Source organism: Monodelphis domestica, chromosome 2 (genome assembly GCF_027887165.1).
Source record: "Monodelphis domestica isolate mMonDom1 chromosome 2, mMonDom1.pri, whole genome shotgun sequence".
Taxonomy (NCBI): domain Eukaryota; kingdom Metazoa; phylum Chordata; class Mammalia; order Didelphimorphia; family Didelphidae; genus Monodelphis; species Monodelphis domestica.
In genome coordinates, this window is record NC_077228.1 from 128,093,287 (window position 1) to 128,117,172 (window position 23,886).

Genomic DNA, 23,886 nt, shown 5'->3' on the forward strand with positions numbered 1-23,886 from the left:
TATTCCTACAAACTGAATTCATTCCTAAATCTGAAAATGAGATTTAAACAAGGTGAAAGAGTCATTCCTCAACTTTTTGGAAATGTATAACCATTTTTCTCCTGTACCACACTGTGTACGAAAAGTCTAAAACAACAAACTCTACTTTCAACTCTACTCACTTGGTATATGGATAAAAATCAGTCTGTTGATGAATAGAGTTTAGTACAGAAAAAAATAGTAGCCTTCTTCTCCCTATACCTACAGATAGAATAAAAAATAAAATTAATAGCAAAAAATATTATTCAAAAATTAGAACTATGAAGCAAGTAGCCTTTTAGTAAGTCTTTCATGAATATTTTAGAAGAGCTCTGTAAGCCTTTCAAAGTGAAATATGAATTATGCACTATCAAGAAAGTTCAAAGCCTTCAACTGAATTTGTTTGACCTGATTGGCAGGAAAATAAATATGATGGGTGGTCTGTTTCAGGCTCTGGTCCAAGTCCAATCACATTACATTTTTATAGTATCAACATTTGAAAACACCATAGCTATTGCATCAACAAAAGTACATGGGAACATCTCCAAAGCAGATGGCAGCTAGCTAGCATGCTGCAAAAACATGCAGCTTGGAAAGTCATTGTCTATAAGGAAGTGAATTATCCTACTGGTAAAAAGAAAGAAACATTTGAATATCAAAACTCAGAGTCTGACTACTTAAAATACAATTCTCCAGCAATGGGAAAGTGACCAATTCCTTCCTTAATATTACTTTTATCATCATGTGATGGAAGGACTAGAAACTATGAGCCCTGAGTTTTGCTACTGGCTCTACCACTACTGTTAGATATGTGACTTTGGACAAGTCACTTCAACTTTCTAGGTCTCAGTTTCTTAACTTATAAAATTATAAAATTTATAAAATAGGGTTAATAATCACAGCTATGTTTGAATCATATGGTTATGAAGATTATGCACTAAGAGAGTAAATGTGAAAACATTTTGAAAAATGTAAAGCTCTAAATAAGGGGTTAATTTTATTTTTCAATAAATATTTGTTAAAAGAGTAAAATAATATCATTAAGTAGATGATTAAGATTGATTCACATCCATGCTTTACCAACATGCTGCCTGTTTATTTTGTTTAGCATAATACTTGCCTAAACAGTTAGTGTGGCATAATGCCCATAGTAAGAAATCCAGCCTTAGGCAAAAGAAGGCCTGAGTTCAAGTGTTGGTGTGCAAATTATTTAAACTCAGTGACCCAGGTAATTCTTTATGACTATAAATGTCCAGAAAAAGTGCCATTGAGCATTAGTGGAAAGAAGTTTCTTCACTGGTAATTCCAAAAGCCATTGAACTGATAGGTCTGGAACAAAACTGAAACAATAATTTAATTAAACATTAGGAACTTACTATTTATAAAGATTATGAGACCTTTAGAGATAACCCAGGTGCAAGTATATGCTGAGGACACTGGCAATCCTTGAGTATTAAAAGACTGAGGTCAGAAGCAAGAAATAGTGTCTATGAACCACCATTCTGCTCCTTGACAACACTTCTATTACTCCCTGTTACTCTAACTGCCAGAAGGTATTTCATGCTTCTATAAAATGCTATTAAGGAAAACTTAATAACATGGAACTATAGATAGTGTTATATTTCCCCTTCCAACTGGAAGTTGGGAATTTAGGAAAGGAAAAAAGAATATAGAAAGTGATCAACAGTAGACTGATTAAGTATAGCTGAAGAAGAGAATTTATTTTTCTTAACTATGGCTTACGATATGGAATGAAAGGGAAAGAAAACATCTATAAATGTCAGAGAAGATTGCATTTGGCTGGAGATTTGTTGATCAGATCAAAATGACTTTAAACTGAAAATGGAGGAGTAAAAGGCAAAGCTATGGGAGGGAATTAGATGTGACAGAAAGAAATACAATTATGGAGAAAATGATCCAAAAATTCACAATAAGAAATACTAAGAAAGAGGGACAAAAACCACACTCAACATTATTTTATATATTGTATATACACATACAGACATTGTGGGTATATATGTATATACATTATTGTAATTAAAACTAATTTTGGAGACTTTATATTAAATTTTAAATTATTTATTAGTAAAGAAAAAGAGAGAGAAATAAGGTGACCAAATTGTCCCTTAACTACTCCAGGGGGTGCTGCTTCATCAGGTCCTAGATTCCCAATCAGCCCTGGCCCCCAGCTAGGGACATGGGGACCCCAGCTAGCCACATGGTTGGGACAGATAAATTAACACCAGCCAAGGAGTAGGCTGGCATCCAGAAAGAGACCTTAGCAAGAAAAGATCAAGTTCCCACTTTTCCTGGTTCTTATATCTCCCATAGCTTACACCTACTTGGATTTTGATTGGACAGTTTGGGTCATGTGTTCTGATGTCCAGGCATGTAATTATACCAGACCACAAAGTCAGAGGCCAGCTGAGAAGGGGGCTTTCACCAGCCCATTCCAGAAGTCAGAAACTGCATTGTCCCTCCGATTTGTACCTTAATGAGCATGAGCCAGCTATGAGTTATATTTTTATGTCAATTTCATACATTATATATTTATATATGTATATATATATATATAAAAACATACACATCTACAGAGAGAGAGAAAGAGAGAGAGAGAGAGAGAGAGAGAGAGAGAGAGAGAGAGAGAGAGAGAGAGAGAGAGAGAGAGAGAGAGAGGGAGGGAGGGAGAGGAAGAGAGAGAGAGAGAAAGCTAGGTGAAACAGTGAATAATGTGCTGGACTTAGAGTTAAGAAGTCATCAATAATCATTTATTAAGTGCCTGCTATATACGAGGCACTATGTTGAGCCGTGGAGGTCCAAAGAAAGGCAACAGTCTATACTCTTAAAGAGCTCATTGTCAAATGGAAGATCTCACTCAGATACTTTCTAGTTGTATGACCCTGGGCAAGTAACATAACCTCTCAGCCTCAGTTTCCTTATCTGTAAAATGAAGATAAAAATAGCATCTGCCTAACAAGGTTGTTGTGGGGAGCAGATGAGATGACACATATAAAGTACTTCACAAATATTAAAGTATTGTATAAATGCTATTAATCATTATTGTTATTATTTTCTATATGTAAATAATCAAAATATGGGGGGAAAGCAAAAGTAAAGTTGAGGTTTTAATATGAGGTAAACTTCATCACTAAGAAGGGTGACTGGAAGAGTCAAAGGTTGAATTATTTTCCCAAGGTCACCCACTTAGTATGGGTCAGAGACAGGACTTGAACCTAGGACTTCTTAACTCTGAGGCAATTTTTCTATTCACTATGCCATGCTGAACCTCACTTTGTTGTTAAAGAGCACAAAGTTTATAGAAAAACAAGAAACCACAGTGGTTTGAATATTTTTTAAATTTTAGGTGAAGGAGATTAATCTATAAGTCACAACTTTATGAGTTTCAAAATGACAGGATATTGAGCCACCTAAATTTAGTAGTCTGGAAGTTAAGTCTATGCCAAGTTTGGTATCCATTCAAATATAGATGCTCCAACAATAGAGGAATAACTTTTTGGATCTTTGCTCAGTACTAGGTGGGAACTGGTCCTGTAAATATGCTACATTTGGATATAAACTTGGTGGGATCTATGCAAAGTTGAAATTGTATGCATGATGCCTGAGTCCACTCTCCCCAGAGAAAAGCTGGTATAAGGAATTCCATTTGTATGTTCATGAAGCAAAGGGGATAGCTTCAGGAGTCCTAGCCCAGACTTTTGGACTGCAGATGAGAACTATAGCATACAACAGCATTATACTTGCCCCTGTAGCTCAAGGCATGGTTCATTGCTTGAGATGCATCTCAGCAGCTGCTCTAATGGTGAAAAAAAATTAATGACCTAGTTCTGGGATGCAAATTAAATGTTTGCTTTGCACATCTAATAGAAAAAATACTAAAAAATAGTAACATGAAGGCTTTTATATCTGCCAGATTATCCTAGTATATGAAGTCATCTTGCTAGGCAATGAAAACCTGTCCCTACACTGCTGTGTACCATTAAATCCAGCCACTCTTATCCCTTTATTACCCCTAGCAGGAGAGCCACTGCATGACTTTATACAAATAATTGATCTAGTGCAGAAAGCCAAACAGGATTTAAAAGATATACCACTCATAAATCCTGAACTGGAAATGTTCTCAGATGGATCTTCGTACATATACCACGGTATAAGATTCATTGGAGCTTCAGTAGTGACCCAAACTGACACGCTCTGGCATGCCTCCCTGCCTAGTCATGTCAATGCTCAGGTTGCAGAACTAAAAGCTCTTACCATGGTTCTCACCTTAGGAAAGGACAAAAGAATTAACGTTTTCTGTGACTCACAGTATGCATTTTCAGTTCTGCATGGGAGGGGATATATGGAAGAATAGGGGTTTCATTACATCTGTAGGGAAGCACATAGCATATGGAAAACGTATATCACAACTCTTAGATGAAGTGCAGTTGCCAAAAGAAGTAGCCGTAATCTACTGCAAGGCTCACTCCTTTGGCAAAGATAAGATATAACAAGGCTGACATAATAGCAAAATTTGCAGCTAGATTTGGTCCCATACATGTGCTGAACTTGCTAGTAGAAAAGCAAAATATCACTCGTTTACTATGGAGAAGTTCAGTCATGGACAGAACAATTGGGAGCAAAACTAGTGCTTGGGATCTTGCTGTGGGGTGGGTCAGGTTCCCACAGGGGAAGGGATCTTGGAGATGGGATGGTGTCAATGAAATGATGGATGGGACACAGCTTTCACATTCAACCTGCAGTACAGGTGTCACAAGATCAACTGCTCCACTTTGGCTGAGGCCTGGCTTTATTTTATATCCTCAAGATCACACACCTACTTGGCACACCGTTTCATTCTCAACATACATGTTTCCATGGAACCTAACAACAGACAGGAAGCCTAGGGAGATAGTCAACAAAACACTGTTGTTCAGGGCAGGATCAGTGGGTAGAATCAACATGACCCAGATATAGGTTAGGGAATTCAGAGCACAGATTTGCCAGAAGTTTTTATGCCTAGAAAAGAGGGTCCTATCTAAGTGGGTATATAATAATCCTTAGGCTTAATTTTGTAAGTGGGCTCTCCTGGTAATATCCTGGGGGGACAGAGTGGGACATCTGTATTAACCCTGCAAGCATGTTGCTCTCATCTATTTTTCCTGGGGCTAAGGAATAATAATAATCATGTCAATTCCAATAATAAGGGGATGCTAATAATTAAAGTCATTTGGGGGGGGTTTAAGTGAGTGTTTCCATCCTTCCTGGGGGCGGCTTTGCAGTCCCCGGTTTCCATATGGACCGTGTCAAACAGCATGGTCTTTGACGGTTCCTGCCAGGTTCTGGACAGCAGAAGGAAGGAAACCCATTTTGCCCAGGTCATTGTATTACCATCTCTGCAATGTCATACATACATTTTTTTGGACATTCCATACATTCCAAAGGACATTATGGCACTCTTTCCCTATTAGAGGAGATCAGAAGATTTTGGGTTACTCCAGGGATATCTACATATGCAATAAGAGTATGGCAGGCATATACTCTTTGCAAACAATACAACCAAGGGAATTTCAAAAGCAAAGCATTAGGAGATAGACCTTTAGCTTTCACACCCTTTGAATGCTTGCAAATTGATTACATCAACATGCCTAGTGATAAAGTATATAAAAATGATTTAGTGATCTTAAATAGGTTAACCTGGTGGCCAGAAAAACAACACAACCTCTGTAGTCAAAACACTCCTAAAAGAAATCATCCCCAGATATGTCATTCCAGACAGCATAGATTCTGATGGGTGAAATCACTTTACATCTAAAATCCTACAAGAAGTCCATCAGAATCTGGGAATAAAGGGAAATCTCCATGCAATTTATCATCCATTGAGTTCAGGGCAGGCTGAGTGCATGAACAGATAGCTTAAAACTTCAGTGAGAAAACTATGTGCACAAACACACCTCAAGTAGACAAAAGTTCTCCCACTTACATTATTCCATCTAAGAACAAAGCCTCGGGGAGATTTGCACATATCTCCCTATGAATTATTATATGGACAACCATTATGGCAAGGAAGAACCATAAAGCCATCTTACATTTCCATGATGGGAGGGGAATGCCAGTTGCACGTTTATTTAACAAACATACAGCATAAGCCGAAAGAACTACACGATCTTGGCTTAATGGTGCAAAAGGTACCATTAGACTTTGCATTACAGAACATCAACCCTAGACACATGGTATAAGTGAAAAACTTTACAAGAAAGACAGTGAAAAATCCAAAATGGAATGTACTATTCCAAATTGCACTTATAATATCTACATCAATCAAGATCAAAGGGAAAGACCCATGGTATCATGCCTCACATGTTAAGTGCCAAATTGCCTTAGTCAAGGCAATTTAATTTGGACTAGTCAGCCCAAATTAAATAAGATCAGAAAATGCCCCAGACCATACACATGAGGTACAGACCCAGAGTAACATTGACAGGAATAGGGAAATACAAGCTACGGACAGCCCAGATCAAAGTGATGCTGGGATATAAATAATGACAGAAGGAATAATTTATAAACTTAAAGGAAAAAACCCATTGCTCTCACTCTTCTCACTCTCTATAAGACAAGAGGAATATTACATACATTCAGAAACCCTAATGTAAATGAGAAAAACTCTCCATACATTCTTACCCACACTCACACAATATCAATCATTCTTCACCTGATTTGACACAAATCCTACACACACGCATGTTCCAGTGCAAGGAGAAGGAAAGCTACAATCAAGGGGAGACGACAGCCAAATATGTTTCCTGCTCAGAGGAAGAGATAAGGACCAGAAAGAATCCTTCCAGGACCATCATAGACTTTTTAAATGAACAATAAGGGACAGATAAAAGAACTTTAACCCAGAAACTATCTAAAGAAAAAAGATCTCCACAGGACATGTCACATAAGATGAGGCACTATAAAAATATTAACATCACATTAAGGAAATGCATCCAACATGCACACAACTTCAGGACAGAAAGAAGATATACTACATCAGTCAACACGTGAAGAGGATATCCATCTACAGGGAGTAAGTATGTACATGCCACACAAGCTATTTAGCACATGACCATTGAACACACTGATCTAGGGGTCTTGTCATAAATAAGCAAGACCCATAACAATGAAATATGAAAAACTTATAAATAAAGTTCTTGCACGACTCAAACAGATAGAAAAGGACTGGAGAAACCTTTTCGTCTGGTTGACTCCAAAGTCGAACTCATGTATATATGTAATGTGAGTGTGTAACATATGTAACTGATATACAGAAAATCCCATGTACATTAGGTAAATCTCATGTTATTAACCTATTAACACAGACTTAAGAATCAGACTAACCCTTACAAAACTGAGATTGGGGAAAGAGTAGACAGGGCTGACAAGGGAAGTTCAAATTTTAGGGAGCCAGTAGCAGGGAAAGAATAGGACAACATATGGTAGGAAAATTAATAATTAAAGAATTTGTAATAATTAGAGAAGTTAAGAAAACATAAGATAACATAAGGAGTTAGAAAAATGTTACCATAGTTAAATATCATTAAGATATTATTACCAAATAGTTTTAAATCAATATTGTTACATATTGTGATAGGACATTGTTAGTCTAAAACATGTTAGTCAATTGTATCAATCCCTTGTAACAAAAAACACACCTACCCTGAATCTTTTCCCAGAACCTCGCCTTAGTGTGGGCTTAGGCTGCTAAAATAAGAAAAGAGTAAATTATAGTCAAGGGAATACAGATTTCTTATTTGGGGGTGGGATATATAATATAGATAGACAGAAATATAGTATTAAGGAAACAACGGTAAGTAACTTGTCTAACACCAGTGTGTTGTCAGGGTGACAAATCTGCACAAGATGAAAAGGGGGATTTGTAAGAGAGGAATAAAATCCAATTTGTGCAAGGAAGAAATCAGATGCAGAGAGAGAGTGGGCGATGTGCAAGAAGAAAAAACTCAAGATTCCAGTGAAAGAGAACAGAAGGTGGGAGAACTTCAACTGCGAGTGCACTTCTTCAGCTGGGAGCCTGAGAAGCAGATCTTCTAAGCTTGGGTCTCTCTGGAGATCAACTGTTTCCCTGTGAACCCCTGAAGATTTATTTTCCATCTCTCTCCCTAACTTGTCCTGGACTCCAGTACTCAAACTAGTTAGTTCAGGAGTAGGGACCAAACCAGCAACTGACTGGAAGAGGGGTCAAGGCTGAGAGCCTGTATCTTGGGGGGGGGGGGTCAGTCTACCTGTCAATAGGGTTTCCTGCTTACCCACTTTTCTCATCTGATACCCCTACCTCTCCCTTTCTTGTATGAACCCAAATAAGGTGTCTATTACTTAGAGTTAGGTCTGACTAGTTTCTGATACTATGAAGTGGGATTGAAGATTTGGGGAGAACCATACCTCTTCCCAAAGAGGAGGTTATCCAAGGAGCAATCCTCTCTCCTGGGCTGAAGAGTAACCCCAAGTCTTAGGGGGGGAGTGGCAGTTGGTGTACCTGTAGGAGCCAGAGGCAGAAGAGTCCATCCTGCCTCTCAACAATAGCTGGGATCAAAAAGGGGAGGCAGTGTGTCATCTTACCAAAGCTTCCCCCTCAAGTTCTTAACCTCCACCTCCTAGAACCACTCTCTGAGGAGACATACTCCTTCCCTCAGGGAGACAAAACTGGGTTACCTTGCCCCCAAAGGGAAGAGGAGGGAAGGTCAATCTTCCCCCTCTCCATACTTTTCAACTCTCTCTCTCTCTCTCCATTTCCTCTGTGTGTGTGTGTGTGTGTGTGTGTGTGTGTGTGTGTGTGTGTGTTCCCTTTCTGGCCATATATTAAAGAAAGCACACCCCAAACATATTAGTGGCAAAAGTTTATATTCCTTGTCTGATTGAATTGGTTTAAAGGAACTTAAGTACTATGTACTGGCAACTAAACAATGATGGAAACTCACCCAGTTTGTACACTTGAGCTGATGGCATTAGAGAAAAGACAACCCAAACTCTCAAGAATGCCCACAGAGCACTGATAGGAATATATACATAATCAGCTTTTCTCAGAGAGTAATCAGTGCAACTTTAATATGTGCAACTTGGCTTATCTCAAAACAAAAGTAATATTATATGCTAACCCACATCCATCCTCACTGCATATTTCACCTGGGAAATTATCTACCTTGCACACCTCCAGATATGGCTATGTTACTAGAAAGGTAGACAACGATGTTTCGGAACAATTGTACAAAAAATCTGTGAATTAAGTAAGAGATTCTTCTTCTGATACTAACATTGTAGAACAAAATGAATTTTGTAAGTTTCTGTGAAAAAAGAATTAATGGGAATATTTTTAGCAAAAATTATAGTATATAAATATATAATTCAAATACTGCCACCAAAAAACTATTTCTAGCAAATTTCTTAGTTCCTACTGATCTGGTCTGGTTTTAAGTAAATTACACAGCTAAACTCATTTAAAATTTTCATTAATCCGCATTTTTTCCATAATCCAGAATAACTAGTTGTGATTTTTATTATTACTGGGAAAATCTATGGAATGTAAAATACTTTATCCTAGATAGTTATCTGGAATGAATTTAGAGATATCCAATATTTCTTTTACTAGAAAATAAACTTATTTTTTTATATTTGCTTTTTAAATATGTTGTTGGGTCAACATGGTGAAGGCTATATAGGAAAAGAAAGGCTAGTTTAAGAATTCTTTTTTAAATTGTTCAAATATAGAGACTTTGAATATTATATTTATATTTTTGGTTTGTGTAAGAGTGAACTGTCTTTTTTAAATAGGCCACCCAATTTTTGACTTCTGTGTAGCACGATGATCTGTCTGCTACAATTGTTTTCCACTAGTGCATAGCTAGGCCACATGGCAATTTTAATAAAGGAAAACTGTATGACATTAATCTAGTTTGTGAGTTTGGGGGGAAGTCCGATGTTTCATAACACATTTGTTTTCCACATTATAAGTGCAAAATGCGTAAGCCACACTCAAGTGCAGGGTCTGTTGGATGGTGTTAAACAAACAAAAATACCGCATGGTCTCAGATGATTCATGTTGGCTCCATTTTGTTCTACTTAGGATCCCAAGATCTGCTTATAGATTTCCCTTTGACCTAAGAGAAGTGAAACACAGTCTAGATTTTTCTTAGCTTCTACTATTTACTGATTGACTCATTTCTTTCAATTTCCTTTTAACCCAGACCACCTAAATCCTTTTTGGTGTGGCTACTAGATCAAATTTCCAGATTTCTGGCAGGGTTTGAGTTGCCAAGGCCACAAGGATTCTCAATGGCTCTTTCAACTCATTTCCAAATCTTATCTCCAACGATAGGGTCCTTGGGCTTGTAAAAGTTAAATTTAGTCTCTACTGATAAAAATATTATATTTTATGAGGTTTATTAAAGATTATTAGAAATCAAGGATACAAATTAATAAGCCAAGTGTGCAATGTTTCAAGTTGAGGAAGAGAGGCATTAAATGGGAGGCAGAGAGCCCATTAAATACTAAATTATGATCTTGCCCAGGTGGAGACCCAGGTGAGATTATAGAGAATTCTGGGAAGTACCAAGGACTTCTGGGGATTGAAGTCTAAGGTTCAAATTTCCATTTTTATAGGCTAAGAAAGTCTCTTCTCTACAAGGTTTCTTCCTCTGGCTTCTAAGATGTTCATCTACATTGGACTTGAAGTGACTTACTTCATTTTCACTAATAGTGCCCTTGGTTCTGGCAAAGAAAAAGTTTTTAAACTCAACCCTGACTAACTATGCCCGAGTTAGTTTTATTATACATTGAGGGGAACCTAAGGCCTTAAGTGTGGTGCCTCAGAAACAGTACTGAATTTGACTTCAAATTTGAATTGGCTACTTACTATCAATAAGTTTTTATAAAGCTCTTCACATTTCTGAGCCTCATTTTCCTGCAAAATGATCCATTATCTCAAAGACTGTCCATCTCTATACCCTATCACCATAGTTGAAGGAAGTTTTCAATATTCCTAGCTTTTTAAAAAAAAGGTTTTAAGAATCAGTGCACTAGATACTAAGGAACTGGTATTCCCAGGAGAATCTTGTTTATGGGGGGAAAGGTTAGGGTTCCACCTCACCTTTTCCATAATCCCTTTTGTGTTGTCTTCTTTCATTAGAATAAAAACTCCTTAAGAACAGAGACTGTCCTGGTTGTATCACCAATACTTAGTATACAGCATCCTGATAAATAGTAAGCACTTAATAGGTACTTTATCTATCTATCTATCTATCTATCTATCTATCTATCTATCTATCCATCCATTTATCTATAATTAATCCTATTGTTTTCAATATCATGACCACCACAATAATCTAGGCTGCCATCACTTTTTGCCTGGATTATGGCAAAAGTCAATACCCATTGGTTTCACAGATTCTAGGACTTTCTCTTTCCAATCTAATCTACAAATCACCTAAAATTCCCTTAGTTCACTATCTATTGTGGGTCTCTCCAAGTCCATATATTCTTAGATCTGGTATCAAGGTTTTCAATAATCTGCTCCCACCAAATATAACTGTTATGGGGTTCAGATGTATGCCCCTGGGATTAGGGACCTTTTGCAAGAATGCAAGACTCCAAAACTTAGCTTAAAAACAAAAAGAGAAATTTATTAATTTAGAAAGTAATGTTGAGAATGGCCAGGAGGATAGGCAAGGTGGAACAGCAAGATGGGGAGCAGTTCCTGGGAGGACAGCATGGACGGAAAAGCTGTCCCCCAGACAACATCAGTTCTGGAGATTTTATCCTCTTTACAACAGATGCTATGTCATGGTGTGGAAGTGACCTAGAGTGCTAGTCCCTCAGGCATTTGTTGGGGTGGGGTGGGGTGGTCATCTGACTGGGGTCTGCCTGGAGGTATAAAGATTCATCTCTTTGTCCATCTTAAATCTAGAGGATGATCAAAGAGGATAAACCTCTCCGGACCCTAGGGGGGTCATTGGGTTTTTCTAGGTTCAGAATCACAAGGATACAAGGGAGCAAGGGAGTTTCCCTGATAATAGTTCTGGAGGCACAATGCCCATGTCAATAACCAGTTTTATTTTTTGATACTCTTCAACTCAGACTCCTTGCTCTCATAACCTAGGCCCTGGATATGCAAAGACCAAACAGACAAATAACAACTATATAAGAACAATAAATCAATCTGTGTCCCCAAGGTACTGAAATTCTATTGAGTCTAGCTAAAGTTCCATTTCCTTCCTGGAAAATTCTTTCACTCTAACAACCCACTTTGATCTCTCCCCTCTCAGTATTTCTACTAAATTTAGAATCAGTAATATGCAAGTAAGCACCTATTGCATTTTGTTTCTTATTGTTCTTTAATTGCTTAATGTGTCATAAGGCTTGTCCCCCAATAAATTGTGTGCTCCTTGAGAACTCATGTATTATCTCCTAGCACATTGTTGAATCCTTGGTAAGTAGTACTTATAGTTGCATAAAAATATATTCAAATATATGAACATATTTATTTGTTTTAATAAGCAAACACTGTGAAGTGATATTGTAGCATCTTTTGTAGCAGAAGACTCAATTGTGTGTAAAGTGAATTCACATATAAAGTTTGGTTAATAAGACAAGTATGTTTTTCTCCATATTTGTGTACATATGTGCCTATATTTACACATATACATGTGTGCATGTGCATATTATACACGTATGTACAAAATACAGAAGTTTATCTATTCCCGGGAATTGCTAGAATTGATTGTTCAGTTCAATGCCAGCATTTAAACCCCCAGAACTGGCAAACACTATAAGGCAGTTTGTTGACTGTTCTGTTGATTGTCTATGCTTAAAAAAATAATGAAGAAGTGTTAATAGTGAACATTAAACTTAAAATTATGTTGTGATAATTTTTTTCAGAGAGACAGTCATTAAACATTTACTCACACATCCATGTCTGTGCTGACATGTATGTTCATGTGTCTATGTGTGCCTCAGCTAGCATGCAGAATTAGAAATAAGCATGAAGTCTAAAGGACCAACTGACAGCACTAGCCTTGTCACTTGTGGCCTTAAACAATATCCATGTGATGTGGGATACAGAGGTGCACCCCTGGGGTTCAGGAAGGATACTTTTTGCAAGAATGCAAGACTCCAAACTTAGCTTAAAAATAAAAAGAGAAATTTATTAATTTGGAAGGTAATGTTGAATCTGACCAGGAGGGTAGTATAGGTAGAAGCCTGCCTCCTAGTTGGAACAGCATAGGTGGAAAGCTGCTCCTTGGGAGGACAGCATGGATGGAAAAATTGTCCCTCCAGAGGTCATCAATTCTGGGGATTTTATACTCTTTACAACAGTGAGGACCTGACTCTGGAGCAAGGGGTTGGGAGAGGAGGTTTGCCCTAAGGCATGGGGGTGGAGGTGGACCTTGTGATTTGGAGGACAGATGTATGAGGTGTGTCTCTTTATCCATCTCAAATTAATGGGACAATCAAAGGAGGGTAATCCCCAAGGTCATATTTTTGGGTTGGGAGTCCTGAGGGTATAAGAGAGCAAAGGAATTTCCCTGATAATAGTTTGCCTGAATTTGTGGGGGTACAATGTCCATGCCACATCCTGTCATATTCACTCCTATAAAACTGGGATATTTGCACTAAAAATCTTAAAGGGAGATTGTGAAGATCCAAAGAGATGATGTATATAAATGCATAGAGAGCTTTATTGATTGGGTTATAAATATTACTTGAAAGACATCTTTATTTGCTTGTCTAATTCTGATGCATTATTGTTCTATGACAATTGTCTATTTTCATTTTCATTTTTTTTTTGGCCATTCTAGTGGCAATTTGCTGTACCCATCACTGTTTGGGATCGGACTCTCCAGGACACTATATGAGCTTTGTCTATCTCCTGGCATGTCACAGCTTTGCCAGAGTTTTGCTTTTTAGCCTGTAGGAGTTAGTAGTCTTCTCAAGAAATCTTATTTATGCCTTGAGGATAGTTTTAACCCTCTGGCAAGCTCTAGGTCTTTCTTGCAAAAGTAAAACTTTATATTGCTTATTTTAAAATCACTGTGCAGGGGCCCAGTATCCCATCTTTGTGGGGAAAAGTTCAGTGTTGAATAAAACAGCTTTGGATTTAAAAGAAAGTTACCTAAATGGGTCTAGATTGGGATTTCTGAGATTATTACAGAATATACAATTGTGTATTTAAAGCCATCCCCTTTTTACTCTGATAGCACTGTATGGCACTTTTCACTATCAATGCCAGCCTTGGCTATATTCACATTTTGACTTGAGTTGTATTTTTTGTAATGGCTGGGGAAGTCTGGGCAAATTTTATAAACTGTGATTAGGATTTCCATTTACAAAGGCTGTTCCTTCTTCCTTCCCTGTCCCTTGTACTGTGAATCCAGATATTGCTCAGCATAAGACAAAGAATTTGTTTGGGGCTGGTATCTAAGCCTTTCATATAAAATAAATAAAAGGAGGTTTATCCGAGTTCATTTGTGCTGACACATTGTACTGTCTCACTCAGGAAGAGTCTTTAAAAATGCTTTGCAAGTTTCCCCACTTGTTTGTTACATGTTAGGGTGTGTATGAGACCAGGAAAAGAAAAAAGAGAAGCCAAGGATTAAGTTTATCTTAAAAACTTGTAGCTTTTAGTCAATCATTTTATTTTAACATGCTCCATCTAGAAACAATAATTGTTTTAACCCTTGTTCTGATTATTCAGTAAGTAGAAGTCAATTAATTTTCAGTCAAAAGAAACATATTCTCTTTACATCTATCTACCAAGATAAAAGGAAATAGAGCTGAGGAAGTATTTTGGGCACCTGTGTCAAGACTCCTGTTTCTTAGGATGAAGTGTGGTCTTGGCTTTAATTTTCAAGACTGGCTGCCTACATCAGTGGTATTGCAAAACATTTCATTAGTACCACCATCCAGTCAATTAGTTGTCAAATTTTCTTGATTCTACTTCTTCAACATCTTTCCCATTGTTCTCTCTTCACATGCCACAATTGCCGAACTTCAAATCTTCATCACCTCTCTTGAACTTCCTCATTGGTCTGTCTCCATCCAGTCTCTCTCCTCTCTAATATCTTCTCCTCAAGGCTGCCAAATTGATGGATTCCTAATGTACAGCTCTGACCTCATCAGTTCAATTAGCAAGAACTTTCAGTTATTACTTGCTGCCTTTATAATAAAATATAAACTGCCTTGTTTGGCGATTAAAGTCTTTCATGACAGATTATACTTTCAGGCTTGCTGGCTACTGTAATAAATAACAGATATACGATATTCCTCATCAGAACTCTACACTCTAGCCAGACTGGACAGTTTGCTCTCTACACACAATATTCCATCTTCTACCTCTATAGCTCTGCAAGTGCATGGAATGAATGTTCTCCCACTTTATGCCTCTCTCTGAGTCAGTAATCTCTCTAGGTGGCATCTAAGGTCCTTTCCATCTCTAACTCTATGATCTTCTGTTTCATCCAACTGGTAGAGCACAAAACCATCTCACCTTTCTGCTTGTATTCCACAGGGCTTGGCACATAAGTACCCATTTAGTAGGATCATGGAGGTAGAACTAGAAGGGGTTTCAGAGGCCATCTAATCCAATCCTGTCCCTTGATAGGTGAGAAGATTAAAGATTAAAAACATTAAGTGATTTTGATTCAAACGAAAAATGGAAAATCCAGGATTTGGATTCTTGTCTGTAGATAATCCAGTACTCCTTCCATTGGGCCATAGCTTGTCATTTCATTGATTGGCTGATTCATTGACTGATTTCTTGCCTTCTTAAGACTGAAAGAGCTCTCTCTCTCTCTCTCTCTCTCTCTCTCTCTCTCTCTCTCTCTCTCTCTCTCTCTCTCTCTCTCTCTCTCTCTCTTCTCTCTCCTCTCTCTCTCTCTGTGTCTCTCTGTCTCTCTGTTTCTCTCTCCCTGTCTCCTTTTCCCTCACTTTCCCTCTTGTTTTGTTATCATTATTTCCCTTTGTGTCTTGTGACTTCCCACTGAGATCTTTCTAGATTTCCTCCAACTAAACTGTTTTTGTATTTGCTTTTATATATTTTGAATGAATCTGTTTTCATATTGTTATGCCTTACCCCACTTCAACATGCAGTAGAAGGTAAACTTCTTCAGAATAATGCCTGTTTCCTCTTTGACTTTATATTCCTAGAATCTACCTGGGTGCCTAGCAGTCAGTCAGTAAATAAATATCTATTAAGCACCTACCATTTTCTAGGCCTGTGCTAAGTGCTAGTGATACAAAGAGGAAAGAGTCAGCCTTGTTCTCAAGGAGATCATAGTGTATTGAGACAACATACAAATAATTATGCACAAACAAAATATACACACATATATATATATATTTTGGAGCTAATCAATATATGGAAGGTATCAGCATATAGTATGTATTTATTGAAATGAACTGAATTGAATTGATTGTATTATTTGGATAAAAGCTCAACTTTACTGTTTACTATGCCTGTATAGAATGAACAATGTTCATTCAGGAAAAACAAATATTACATATTGATTATCAAGGTATAAACTGTTTTCTCCCCAGACGCCAAGGTTCTGTGGGTTGAACTCAAAACTCACAAAAATGCATTAAGTCCATAAAAAAATCTCTTTTTTCCTTCCCCACAAACTAAAAGCTATAAATTTAGGCCAATATAAACTTGTCAGAGTTATCCCTCTCAATTTCACACCAGGGTGTGGTGCTACACAGCTGGGGAGCTGAGCTAATAAGTGTTGAAAAATGAAAAATGCTGCTTTATGGCATCACATAAACTGGCAAAAAAAAAAAAAGCTTTCACCTCCACCCCATTTTTGACAAATAAATGTCAAAATCTAGTTGCCAGAAGAGTGAAGCTTCTTGGGAGTAGAAACATAGGGGCAAACAAAATGGTCTGTATGGGAGTATATTTTCTTAAAATGCTACGTATATGTAGTATTAAGTAGTATACATTTGTAAAAACCTAACCACATTTGGTGCCTGTCTGATTCCCAAAGGGGCCATTTCCAGAAATGTTGGAAATACTGCATAATGATCTATTTATCCAGTAGTGAAGTTGGCTTATCCCCTTTATAAAGGAACTGTACTTTCCTTAATAACATACATTATTTAGTATGAGTGTACAAATTGAGGTTTTTGAGGAATAGTAACAAATATTAAGTGATCATAAAAAAAATATGTAATACCAGATGAAATACTCTTGACATTTATAAGAAATGATATTCTCTAGATCAAGGAATCTTAAGGTCTATAAATTTGGATAGATAGATAGATAGATAGATATCATTTCTACATAGTTGATTTCCTTTGTAATGGTATGTGATTTATTTTATGCATTTAAAACATTCTGAGAAAGGATCCCTAAGCTTCACCAGAGTACCAAAGGGATCCAGAAAAAGATTAAGAACTCTGGTACACCTGCTCTAGATATCTGAGAAATTAAGGTTAATATCATGACTCTCATAGTCAAATCGGCAAAAGTATTGTCTCCGAAGTGTTATTGAGGATGATTTCATTTTAATTTTCCTCTGGCTTTTAGGGTGCTTTGGAAAGTCTGGGGGCCAATAAATAAAGTCTGGGGACCACTGCTTCAGCTAAGTTACTTTCCTTACTGGGATTTCTTTAGCACTGAGGTGATAGAGTCATGTCAGAGATTAGGGAGCAACAGAGATGGAGCTATGAGAGCAACAATCATACTGATAATCTACCAGGTACAAATTTAAGATCTACTGCTAAAAATTGGTTATAATATTTAGATCTCTGGTTTAGCAAATATATCGTGATACTTTATATAAATTGATTTATATACCACATGACAATCCCATCTCCTGAGTCTTCTGTCCCATCCCTAATGTTGGCTTTTGTATGAAAAACATCATTTGTAGTTTGTTGTGACTTACCACAACCATGTGTCTCTCCATTGCCCTTGAATACTTGTATCATTATGATTCTTGTATCTGCCTGGCTGCAACTTCTATCTTTGGCTTTCAATTCTGTACATTGCTTCTTCTCAATTTTTTTCTACAGTGTTTTTTATGCCATAAGGAATTAGAGAACAATGAAAAAGTAAGTTGGCAATAAAAAACAGCTCCTGGGCTATTTGACTTCCAGACTCATTTTCTAAAATTTAGGATTTTTCTACCTCTCCTCCCCTCTCTAACTTTCTCATTCTTTTCTTTAATTTCCCAAAACTTTCAATGGGGGAGACACACTTTCTATTTTCACAGATAGAACTGATATTGTGGTCTTTCTAGAGTCATGTTAAGAAAAGCAGGCAATAACTCTAGCCAGAGGTTGGGGCTGGGAATATGGAAGTCCTGGGATGTGAAAAGGAATTTCATCTTATACCTAAGGAAACACATTTACCAACAAACTCTCAATATAAACACAAGCCCACTTTCAGAAGGCAGTCCTTCCATTATCTAATGACAACTTTCCTATCTTAATTTCTTTAAGTCCCCTAGTCTTCAAGACAAATATATTTATAAGGTATTGTTTTCTTTTTTTTTCCCTTTTTAAAAATTATTAATTTATTTAGAACATTTTTCCATGGTTACATGATTCATGATTTTTCTCACCCCTCTTTCATCCCCCTACCAGGAGCTGACAAGCAATTCCACCTGGTTATACACGTATAATTGTTCAAAACCTATTTCCATATTATTCATATTTGCAATAGAGTTATCTTTTTTGTTTTAAACCCTTACCTTCCGTCTTGGAGTCAATACTGTGTATTGGCTCCAAGGCAGAAGAGTGGTAAGGGCTAGGCAATGGGGGTCAAGTGACTTGCCCAGGGTCACACAACTGGGAAGTGTCTGAGGCCAGATTTGAACCTAGGACCTCCCATCTCTAGGCCTGGCTCTCAATCCACTGAGCCACCCAGCTGCCCCCTAGAGTTATCTTTTAATGCCAAAACCCCAATCATATCCCCATTGAACCACATGATCTATCATATGTTTTTCTTTTGTGTTTCTCCTCCCAGTTATTTCTCTGGATATAGATAATATTCTTTCTCATAAGGTCCTTTGGATTGTTGTAGTTCATTGCATTGCTGCTAGTAGAAAAGTCTATTACGTTTGTTTGTGCCATAATGCATCAGTTTCCATTTACAATGTTCTCCTGGTTCTGCTCCTTTTGCTCTGCATGAATTCCTGGAGGTCATTCCAGTTTGCATGGAATTCTTCCAGTTCTTTATTCCTTTCAGCACAATAATATTCTATCACTATCAGATAACACAATTTGTTCAGCCATTCCTCAATCAATGGACACCCCCTCGTTTTCCAATTTTTTGCCACCACAAAGAACATGGCTATAAATATTTTTGTACAAGTCTTTTTCCTCATTATCTCTTTGGGGTACAAACCGAGCAGTGGTATGGCTGTATCAAAGGGTAGGCAATCTTTTAAAGCCCTTTGCACATAATTCCAAATTGCCCTCCTTAATGGGTGGATTAATGTACAACTCCACCAGCAGTGTATTGGTATCCCAATTTTGCCACATCCCCTCCAACATTTATCACTTTCCTTTTGCTATATGGCATTGTTTTCTTGACCAAGATCGCCAACTAGGTGGCTCTCCCTTGGGCCACTCTCTTAGTTTTGAAAAGTCTGTCCTCAAACATCTTATTTCCCACTAGCTGCATTTATTTTGGACTTCTTTGACTTTGTCACCATGCCCTCAGCATATTTATCATTCGGAAATCTCATCATCTTGCAAGATCAAATCAGCCTTGTTACTCACACCTCTGCCTAAAAGGGTAAAGCCATAAACTTCTTCTGATAAGAAGGGACAAATAGAGATCTCATTTCCCACCTGCCTGAACTTATTTTGGCCTTCTTAGACTTTTCTCATCATATCTCTCTCCCCTCCTTTTCAGTTTTCTATTGTGTGTTGTCTTCCCTTATTATGTTGTAAGCTCCCTAAAGGCAACGACTATCTTTCTTTTTCATATTGGTATATTCCAGCCTTAACACTTTATGTAATAGGAACTTAATAAATGTTTGTTGACTATTGAATGTCTTTCTAAAATGTGCTTACCAGTTCCAGATCCAATATTTGAAAAATTCATCAGATTATCAGAACATAGAGAAACTTTTGCCTCCTTTGGTTATTTCTCTGAATATAAATAACTTTGAATTCTGTAGGGTTTTTTTAAGCAATAAAAATTTTAGTTAATATAAGCTTATAATAATTTAACATTCTTCTTATATTTTTCATTTTTTTATTCCTCATTTAAAGAGGATAAATAACTGTATTAAATTTCTTTGCAATACCATGAGAAATAGTCAAGCCCAAACCTTTAAAGTTGTAGTAGCATACTTGAGTTCTGTCTTTACATTGTTGTCACATCAGATCTGTACTCCATTGCTAACAAAGCCAGCAGGGCACAATTAAATAAAATTCATGTCCAAGTCCCCAGTGAGTAATTTAGAGTTGAGATCAATTCAAGAGCTGCCCAAAGCTTTCAGCAAGTCCACAGATTTGGCAGAGTATGACTGATTGGTATTTTGTGTTCAGTGTTTCAAATTAAAACACCAAAATATTTCTAGCCAGACATCTCTTTAATGGTATCTTTAACATAAATTTTTACACTTAATTAATAACAAGCTATAATCTGTTTATGTCCATGCAATTCTCCATTGTCCTTTACATAATTTAATATAGCACTATCAAAATAATATGTTAAAAGATTAAAAGATTATCATTTAAGACCTTGTGCAATATGGCTCCCATCTATCTTCCTAGCCTTATCACTTTTTATTTTTTTGGTGAATCCCATGTTTCAATGAACTGGAACACTTGCCATTGATTACAGGATTATATTTTAAAATACACAAATAGTAATCATCATTTTCAGATATGAAGGACATATTTCTCTTTACTTTGTTAATTCTACTAAGACTTATTCCTAATTATTAAAATAAAATTATATCACTATTTCTGTTATTGATGTATTCTTTTCTATATGTGGCACATAACACAGAATTCTCAAACGTTTTTCTGTGGGAAGAACCTTAATTTGAAGCAAAATTTCAGGGGAACTCTGGACAGAGAAGTAATTATCTTCCATTTTGCTAGTCTTATGGAGTCGGTGGATCAAAAAATCATATATTTTGAGCTAGAAGATCATCTAGCTTAAAGATCATCTGCTAAAATCTCTATCATTTTCTAGATGAGAAAACTGAGGACCATAAAGGTTAAATTGTTATGGGGTTCAGATGGGTACCCCTGGGGCTCGGGAAGGATACCTTTTGCAAGAATGCAAGACTCCAAAACTTTGCTTAAAAAAAAAAAGAGAAATGTATTAATTTAGAACATAATGCTGAGAATGGTCAGGAGGATAGCAAGGTGGGACAGCAAGATGGGGAGCAGTTCCTGGGAGGATAGTGTGAAAGGAAAGGCTGTTCCCCGTGGGGACAGCATAGGTGGAAAGGCTGTCCCCCCTGATGACATCAGTTCTGGGGCTTTTATACTTTTTAAAACAGATGCTATGTCCTGGTGGGGACATGACTTAGAGTGGTAAGCCCTCAGGCATTTGGTGGGGTCATCTGACTGGGGTCTGCCTGGAGGCATAAAGATTCATCTCTTTGTCCATCTTCCATCCTTCCCTCCCTTTTTCTTTTCTTTCTCCTTCCGTGCTCCTTTCTTTCTCTCTCTCTCTCTGAAGGAAAGCTAGTCCTCTTTAGAAGAGTGGTATTTTATTCAAAATGAGAATTGTGGAGTGAATATTTGAATTGTGTGCTTATGGCTTGGGGCCTGGGCTAAGATGAAAACAGTCCTGTATGAACTGAAATAATTCTGAGGCCTTTTTTTTTTTGCATTTTCTGGGAGTTTGTTTTAAGACAACAAAAATGTTTATTGATAACTAAGTAGTCTAACTAGCTCAATGACTGTTGCAAAGGCCACCTTGGTGAGATTTGAGTCTGTATATGTCAAAAGAGTCACAGTATTTCCCTTTAGTATTTTCCAATCTGGTATGTCTCTTTCTGAATAAAGCAACAAACTGGTAGAAGATATTATCCAACTGGCCTGAGTGAATTCCAGATGTTAACCATATGACTGACCATCCATTAACTAACAAAAAAAAAAGTTAAGGGAGAGGAATTCTCAGCATACATGCCGTTTTTAATAACCAAGCAAAAACTACTCCTTATATCAACTCCACCTGCATGATAGAATGAACCTGCCCAAATAAAAGCCTCTTCTTGGGGGGCAGGAGGGAGAGTACAAACTATGTTGCATCTGTGATCCAATTCTTTCATTAAAAAAATAAAACCACTGAATCAATACAAGCTGACTACAAACAGGTTTTTTCTCTTTCTTCAATAAGCGGGGCCTCATTTAAAATTAGATTTTTAAAATGCAAAGAAAGGGAAATCCTTAGATCCCATACTCAATTATAACAAGTTCTTTAGATGTTATACACACCATACATAAAACACTTATATTATTTTCATCTGAAGCTGAACATTAAAGACTTTTGCTTTTCAGAATATGGAAAAGAAACAACTCACATACTTAAAGGTGGAACTAGCTTTCTTGGCTTTCTTGAAATGGGATTATCGCCTACAGTAAACACCATCAAACTTCTTGGGTGGCATTTCTCACTCAGGAGCAAGCCATGCATAAATATTTTCATTAGAATTTAAATCTCTAATCTTTATAAATGGAGCATTAGTAAAATTTATTGTCTAAGCAATAGCTGGATGACCACTTGTTGGGTATGCTGCAGAGGATTTCTTGTTTGGGAATGGTTTGAATTGGATGGCCTTGCAATTTCTTTCCAGCTCTGAGATTTTTGTGAGCCTGTAACATAATTTTGTAGCAAAGAAAATTCTCATCCCTGATGATAATGATTTTTCAAATTCCATGTTTCCACAGTTGTAGCTAAGTAGAAAATTTAAGATTTATGATTCAAATTCTAAAAATATTGTTTCATTCTTAATTATCTAAATTGAGCCAACCAGGTTATATTGTATTGCTCTTGTAAAAAAAGGGAAGACAAAACATGAAATTAAAACAACCCCAATATGATCTATGTAAATAAGTTTTGAGGCAAAAAATGAAAGGACAAGTAAATAGATATTAATGTCAAGTATAATCCCTTCCTAAAGAAGTTAAGCTAAAAATGATGCAATAGCTATGTAATTAGGAAACCTAGGTTCAAAGCTTGGCTTTGACCTGTATAATCTAAGTAACCTTGGGTAAATTATTTACTCTCTTTGGATCTCAATTCACTTATCTACAAAATGAAAGGATTAGATTATTTGATATATAAGGTATCTTTCAGTTCTAAGCCTGGATTCTTTGTGTATGAGGACAAGAACCTAGAGACTGCTTTTGCCAAGCATCTATAATATTTAATATGTTGTTGTTTTTTTATTTAAACCCTTACCTTCCATCTTATAATCAATACTGTATATTGATTCTAAGGCAGAAAAGTAGTAAGGGCTAAGCAATGGGGGTCAAGTGACTTGCCTAGGGCCACACAGGTAGGAAGTGTCTGAGGTCAAATTTGAACCCAGAACCTCCCATCTTTGGGTCTGGCTCTCAATCCACTGAGCCACCCAGCTGCCCCCTATATATAGTATGTTTTTACCAATGTCTTGATTAAAGATGTAGATGGCTTATTCAGCTGGGAGGGAAAGCTAAAACACTGGATGTCAGAATCAAAATCAAAATAAATTTTAATAAGCAAGATTTATTATTATTAAAAATTACTGATAATTATTCATGTTTGTAATTTATATTATGACTGCTTAAAATTATTCATGAAATCAGATGAAATTCAATAGGGACAAGTTTGAAATCTTTGGGAATACAATTCAACTC